Genomic DNA, 8,109 nt, shown 5'->3' on the forward strand with positions numbered 1-8,109 from the left:
TCATAATAAAAACTAGCACAGAAAAATCTCAAAGAGCATAGTCTACATATTATGCATCTGAAAGCTCCTCCATCCACAGGATCCTTAACTGACAACTGTAGAAACATTTGTTACCCTAATTTTCACCAGCCTTAAAAGGCAGATGGGCAAAAGTGAAGCTGAGCAAAAATTCTGTCAACAGAGAATTCAATAATTTCCCCCCTGAAATTCTTAAGAACAATAACATACAGGTTAAAAGAAATAAAAGGCAATATGTTAAGTTGAGCCTGGGGGTATTATCAGCATGAAAATGCGACAACAAATCAGAACTCAATTGCAAAAATAACAAAACAAAGAGCAAAAAGTTATGTATGATAATATAGATCTAAGTATAAAGTCAAGAAAGTTGCAAATATTTTACTGGTTGCTAAGTAGACATAATTCACCTCCTCATTTTAAAGCACTTTAAACAGAAGCAAAAAAAATAATAGTGCTTATTATTTTTAATGGGGTACAAGAAATTGCCAGAGCCAAAAACATATCAAAAGTAACAGTTCCCTTGCACATACGTATTTCTTGCTATTTTAAAGAGGCTTGATCCATTAAAATCTAGACTCAGTTTATCAAGAATTGTGCCCAACTTTATAAACATACAAGTTCAGTGAGAGCATGTTCTGCTCACTTAACTATCTATTAAGCCAAATTGTAAAACCTGATTGATATGTGCACATAATAAATAAAGCATGAAAAAATCAAAGCTAAAATATGCATACAGAAATATCTTGCATATACACTAGGACTTTTTAAGTAATTAAAAAATGTGAAAATGACAAACTGTTGAGGTATAATTTTCAAGTAAACATTATTTGGGGGGTATAACTCTAGCTGGTCAGAAATAGGAAAACTTGTACATTGCTAATTCTCACACAAAACAGATAAAACCAAATAAAAAATTTTGATGGTGATGGAACACATAATAAATACAGAAAATGTTCAATAACCTGAATGTTAATTTTCACATGATTCTTTGTCACGCCCCCAAACCGCCCCTAGTAGTTTGGTGCCGTGATGGCCAGTAACCCGAGGTTACCGAAGGCCGTCTTACAAAAATCACACACAATCAGAGTATGAAATATGGGGCTTACAAGAGCGGAAGCAAAATATACATATAAACCGAGTTGTCCATGAGAGCCGTGCATAAGTCCAATGGAATGCCATACATCAAACATCTTTACAAGTCTTACAATTTTAGATACAACAAAATGGAACACAAAATACATCCTGACCAAAAGGCTTCTCAAGCCGACATATGCCAAAACAAACAAAGAAAACATAAGCCGAGAAGCATAATCTTCAGGACGATGCAAAACGCAAATCCAAAACATGTCGGCAAAGCACCCAAAACACATCGGCAATCACGTCTAGGCCTCAATGCCTTCTTGTTCATCACCTACATATATATAGAGAGGGTGAGCTTGGATACTCAGTGAATGATACTAGAAATAAAGGTTTTGCATGATTGATATCCAAGATTTCTTTCAAAACTATACATAGCATACTTTTCGATCAAGGGGGAAATCAAGACAAGAGTTTCAAGACAAGCTGTGCTGCGAAAGTTTAGAGTCCTCTAGCACTAAGGACTGTCAAGACAAGCTGTGCTGCGAAAGTTTATAGTCCTCTAGCACTAAGGACTGTCAAGACAAGCTGTGCTGCGAAAGTTTATAGTCCTCTAGCACTAAGGACTGTCAAGGCAAGCTGTGCTGCGAAAGTTTATAGTCCTCTAGCACTAAGGACTGTCAAGACAAGCTGTGCTGCGAAAGTTTATAGTCCTCTAGCACTAAGGACTGTCAAGGCAAGCTGTGCTGCGAAAGTTTATAGTCCTCTAGCACTAAGGACTGTCAAGACAAGTCATCAAAACAAGATAGCATTTGATATACAAAATAGGGATAGTCATTCATGCTAGATCAAGTACTTTTCAAAACAAGGCAAGACGAGATTTATGAAAGCAAGTGTAACATAGCTTTATTAAAAATACCACTCACTTCGTTTCTTCACACGTCGGGGTCGAGACAAGCCCAAGTCCTACAACACATGGCAAAGCCTATTGAATGCGCTTTCAAACAAGTCTCTCATATACACAAATGTTTTCGGAAAACATGCTGGGCACCAACCAGGTCTAGGCCGAGGTTCCACACCTCCTTGCCGAGGTGTGTTCCCGAGGGCCACATGCAAGGAAAGAGGTCGGGAAACTCTGGGTTTCCCTCTGTTGATGAACATGAAGAACATGAGTGCGAAAACATGAAAATACGAATGCTTGATCATAATCCGCCATCACAAATCTGGGATTTCGTGCTATGAGTTTGAAAACATGGACCTGGGTACCCGTAGTTGAAAATCATGCAAGAACAAACACGAAACATGAGTCTAGGCGAAAAGCTTTCGGATCAAAACAAGACTTTCTTGAAGAACACATGAATGTCATTTTCTCTTTCTAGAATCGAGCTTCAAAACGATGCATGGCTTACAAATCATTTTCAATCATGCAATGCAATAACATAAACATAAAGAACATCACGAGCAGATCAAGAATCTAACCTTAGAACACGGATCTAACGGTTCGATCTCTAGGAATCAAGCTTGAAGATCTACTTCTCTCTCAAGAACTCTTCTCCCTCTTCTAGAGCTTCTCTCTCTCTACAAGACAAGTTTATGATACCAAATGATAGTTTTCTATACCCGGTTCTGGGGTTAACCCTCTGCTGAGACACGTGGCGGCGATTGGTTGGGTTCATCCTGAAAAGGTGGCTGACAGGCCAGACAAAGCATGGTGGAAGGGTGTTCAACAAGCAAAACGGTATGGGCTTTCTGACAGACCATGACATCGGCTAACAACAAGGCGTATCTAACACGCTATACGGAATGGCACTCCGGCAAGGGGTGACATCGGCTAACAAAAGACTTCGGCGACTAAGGTGACAATGACCTCGACTAGGAAGGACAACACTTGACTAAGCTGTGCCACATCTTGGCCTAGATGCGCCACACCTCGGCCTAGGTCACACCACTTCCAGGACGAGATCACCGGGGTGCGAGGTAACATCTCGGCTAATGTGTTCAAGGCAAGGACGGAGGTCAACAAGGGGTTCCAAGGTACTAATGCCAGACTAAGGATGACCTCGGCATCGAAATAACGTCGGCTAAACATAACTCAGACAAGCACATAACACTTAGACAAATCACAAAGGTATCAAATCAAGACATGGATCACATTAACTCAACGAAACAAATCGCAACACACACATGCAAGCTAAACAAGTCATAATCATACAAATGCTCATGAACATGATCAAGATGAAAAATGTGGGTTCTTACAGTCTACCCTCCTTAAGGAAGTTTGGTCCCCAAACTTAAGTTACCTTGACCTACGAATAACTCCGGGTAACAGATTTTCATCTCCTCTTCCTTTTCCCATGTGGCCTCCCCGCCATAATGCTTCTCCCATTCGATTTTCACCATCGATATCGACTTGTTTCTCAACTGTCTCACTTGTCTGTCAATAATCCTCATCGGTTTCTCTTCGTAGCCCAAGTCTTCATTAACTACAACCCCGGAGTAATCTATTACATGCAGTGGGTCTCGGATATATTTTCTCAGCATCGAAACATGGAACACACTGTGGACTCGACTCAAATCTGGTGGCAAAGCAAGCCTGTAAGCAACGGTGTTAATCCTCTCAAGAATTTCAAATGGCCCAACGTATCGGGGTGCAAGTTTACCCTTCTTCCCAAATCTCGAAACTCCTGTCATCGGCGAGACCTTCAAAAATACATGGTCCCCAATTTCAAATTCTAACTCCCTCCTTCTTTGATCGGCATAACACTTCTGTCGACTCTGTGCAGTCTTAATCCTTTGCTGAATGAGTTTGATCTTTTCAGTTGTCATTCGAACCAATTCGGGGCCAATTAGAGCTTTGTCTCCCACTTCAGTCCAACATATCGGCGATTTACATTCCCTTCCATACAAAGCTTCATACGGCGCCATGCCAATGCTGGCTTGATAACTGTTGTTGTACGCGAACTCTACTAATGGCAAATGTGATTCCCAACTTCCCTGGAGGTCCAACACGCACAGTCTGAGCATGTCTTCGAGTGTCTGAATCGTTCTTTCTGTCTGTCCGTCGGTCTGGGGGTGAAAGGCTGTGCTAAACCTCAACTCTGTTCCCAAGGCTCCTTGTAGACTCTGCCAAAATCTAGAAACGAACTTCGGATCTCGGTCTGACACAATGGACATCGGCACACCATGAAGCCTAACGATCTCATTCATGTACAATTCGGCAAGTCGGTTGGCATTGAATGTAGTCTTGACCGGCAAAAAGTGAGCCGACTTAGTAAACCTGTCGACTATAGCCCAAATGGAATCCATACCTCTTTGTGTCCTCGGCAACCCCACTACGAAATCCATGGAGATGTGCTCCCATTTCCACTCAGGAATTGACAAGGGTTGAAGAAGTCCTGCTGGTCTCTGGTGTTCTGCTTTCACTCGCTGACAACACAGACACTGAGATACAAACTCGGCTATCTCTCTTTTCATGTTTGGCCACCAAAAGGTACGCTTTACGTCCCGATACATCTTGGTGCTCCCTGGATGAGCGGCAAATTTGGAACTATGGGCCTCTTGCAAAATCTTCCTTTTTAACTCTGGTACGTCGGCCACGCACAATCTTCCTTCAAACTTAAGCACCTGATTCTCTATAGTGTATCCCGGCCTCGGCTTGGTGACGAATTCATCAGTTACCTTCTTGAGGAATTTATCCTCCCTCTGACTAGTCTTCACTTCCTCAATAATAGTTGGTTCCACCGAAACCGCTGTCAGGCACGCCAAACTTCCAACTAACTTCCTGCTCAATGCGTCGGCTACGGAATTTGCCTTACCTGGGTGGTACTGAATCTGCATGTCATAATCCTTCAGTAGCTCGAGCCATCTTCTCTGCCTCATATTTAACTCTTTCTGGGTGAACAAGTATTTCAGACTCTTGTGGTCGGTGAAAACTTGGCAAGATGTTCCGTACAGGTAATGACGCCAGATCTTCAGAGCAAAACCCACGGCAGCTAATTCCAGGTCATGGGTAGGATAATTCTTTTCATTGGGCTTCAATTGACGAGACGCGTACGCTATGACTTTACCTTTTTGCATTAAAACGCAACCCAAACCTTTGTGTGAAGCATCGCTGTAAATCTGAAATTCCTCATTAGCTGATGGTAGTACCAAAACTGGTGCTGTAACCAACCTCGCCTTCAGCTCCTGGAAAGCTGATTCTCTTTCGTCGGTCCATTCATAAGCTGTTCCTTTCTTCGTTAGTTGTGTCAATGGCACTGCAATCCTCGAGAAATCCTTTACAAACTTTCTGTAATAACCTGCCAAACCCAGAAAACTACGAATCTCGGACACGTTGGTCGGCGTCGGCCAATTCACAATGGCTTCAATCTTACTGGGGTCAACTGATATACCGTCTTCATTAATCACATGCCCTAGAAACGAAATGCTGGAAAGCCAAAACTCGCATTTACTTAACTTGGCGTACAACTTCTCATCTCTCAAGGTCTGCAGGGCAAGTCTCAGATGATTCTCGTGCTCGCTCGCACTCCCAGAATAGATCAATATGTCGTCGATAAAAATAATGACAAATTCATCTAGGTACGGCTTAAAGACTCTGTTCATCAGGTCCATGAATGCTGCTGGGGCATTGGTTACTCCGAAGGGCATCACCAAAAATTCGTAGTGGCCATATCTTGTCCGAAAAGCAGTCTTCTCGATATCCTCGGCTTTAACCTTCAACTGGTGGTAGCCCGACCTAAGGTCAATCTTGGAAAAGACTCGTGCTCCTCGTAGCTGATCAAGTAAATCATCGATTCTTGGCAATGGGTATTTGTTCTTAATGGTCACCTTATTAAGTTCTCTGTAGTCAATGCAAAGACGAAGGGTGCCGTCCTTTTTCTTAACAAATAAAACGGGTGCTCCCCACGGTGAAGTGCTCGGCCTGACGAATCCCTTATCCAACAATTCTTGTAATTGCGATTTCAGTTCTCTAAGTTCAGCTGGAGCCATTCTGTAGGGTGTTTTGGAGATAGGTTGTGTTCCTGGCAAGACGTCCACAGCAAACTCTATTTCTCTATCGACAAGGTGGCCAGGCAACTCAGTCGGAAAGACGTCGGAGAATTCCTCCACAACGGGTATGTCGGCTAACTCAACATTTCCATTCAGATCACTTAGTATACTGCATAAGTAACCCTTACATCCTTTTTGGATCAACTTGTAGGCCCTCATGGATGAGATTAAGTAAGGTGGGGGTACAACTCCTTTACCCTGGAAAATGACCTCGGCTTTCATTGGTTCTATGCCTCCCTGAAATCTCGGCGGTTTCATCTTCTTGAACTCTCTGATTAGAGTTATCGTGTCGTTCCCATACAAAGCTTGCTGCGGAGGCACTTGTGGCACCGGAGGGGGTGGAGCTGCATATCGGCCATTCGTCTGTTCGGCATGCATAGAAGTGGTACCAGTATCCTGCGGCCTAGGTTGTCTCTGCTCACGAACCAAGCCTTCGACTAACCTCTCCAATCTCTCCAACCTGTCTTCCGATCGATCTCGGCCAACCGGGGGTCTACCTCTCCTCATGATGCTAGGGGGAATGCAAGATGAGACTTTAAAACAAGTAAACAATTAACACATACGCAAGTAACGAGCGTCTAAGCCAAAACGATGCACACATAGTCAAGTAGCAAGCAATATGATGCAATCTTAACTTTCTTCTAAGGGAAATCCTAGGCTCTCTAGGACTCAAGGTGTGTGATTAACGTACTACAAGGATCTTGTGCTCTGATACCAATCTGTCACGCCCCCAAACCGCCCCTAGTAGTTTGGTGCCGTGATGGCCAGTAACCCGAGGTTACCGAAGGCCGTCTTACAAAAATCACACACAATCAGAGTATGAAATATGGGGCTTACAAGAGCGGAAGCAAAATATACATATAAATCGAGTTGTCCATGAGAGCCGTGCATAAGTCCAATGGAATGCCATACATCAAACATCTTTACAAGTCTTACAATTTTAGATACAACAAAATGGAACACAAAATACATCCTGACCAAAAGGCTTCTCAAGCCGACATATGCCAAAACAAACAAAGAAAACATAAGCCGAGAAGCATAATCTTCAGGACGATGCAAAACGCAAATCCAAAACATGTCGGCAAAGCACCCAAAACACATCGGCAATCACGTCTAGGCCTCAATGCCTTCTTGTTCATCACCTACATATATATAGAGAGGGTGAGCTTGGATACTCAGTGAATGATACTAGAAATAAAGGTTTTGCATGATTGATATCCAAGATTTCTTTCAAAACTATACATAGCATACTTTTCGATCAAGGGGGAAATCAAGACAAGAGTTTCAAGACAAGCTGTGCTGCGAAAGTTTAGAGTCCTCTAGCACTAAGGACTGTCAAGACAAGCTGTGCTGCGAAAGTTTATAGTCCTCTAGCACTAAGGACTGTCAAGACAAGCTGTGCTGCGAAAGTTTATAGTCCTCTAGCACTAAGGACTGTCAAGGCAAGCTGTGCTGCGAAAGTTTATAGTCCTCTAGCACTAAGGACTGTCAAGACAAGCTGTGCTGCGAAAGTTTATAGTCCTCTAGCACTAAGGACTGTCAAGGCAAGCTGTGCTGTGAAAGTTTATAGTCCTCTAGCACTAAGGACTGTCAAGACAAGTCATCAAAACAAGATAGCATTTGATATACAAAATAGGGATAGTCATTCATGCTAGATCAAGTACTTTTCAAAACAAGGCAAGACGAGATTTTATGAAAGCAAGTGTAACATAGCTTTATTAAAAATACCACTCACTTCGTTTCTTCACACGTCGGGGTCGAGACAAGCCCAAGTCCTACAACACATGGCAAAGCCTATTGAATGCGCTTTCAAACAAGTCTCTCATATACACAAATGTTTTCGGAAAACATGCTGGGCACCAACCAGGTCTAGGCCGAGGTTCCACACCTCCTTGCCGAGGTGTGTTCCCGAGGGCCACATGCAAGGAAAGAGGTCGGGAAACTCTGGGTTTCCCTCTGTTGATG

This window comes from Camellia sinensis, chromosome 11 (genome assembly GCF_055761805.1).
Source record: "Camellia sinensis isolate YWXY chromosome 11, ASM5576180v1, whole genome shotgun sequence".
NCBI classification, from domain to species: domain Eukaryota; kingdom Viridiplantae; phylum Streptophyta; class Magnoliopsida; order Ericales; family Theaceae; genus Camellia; species Camellia sinensis.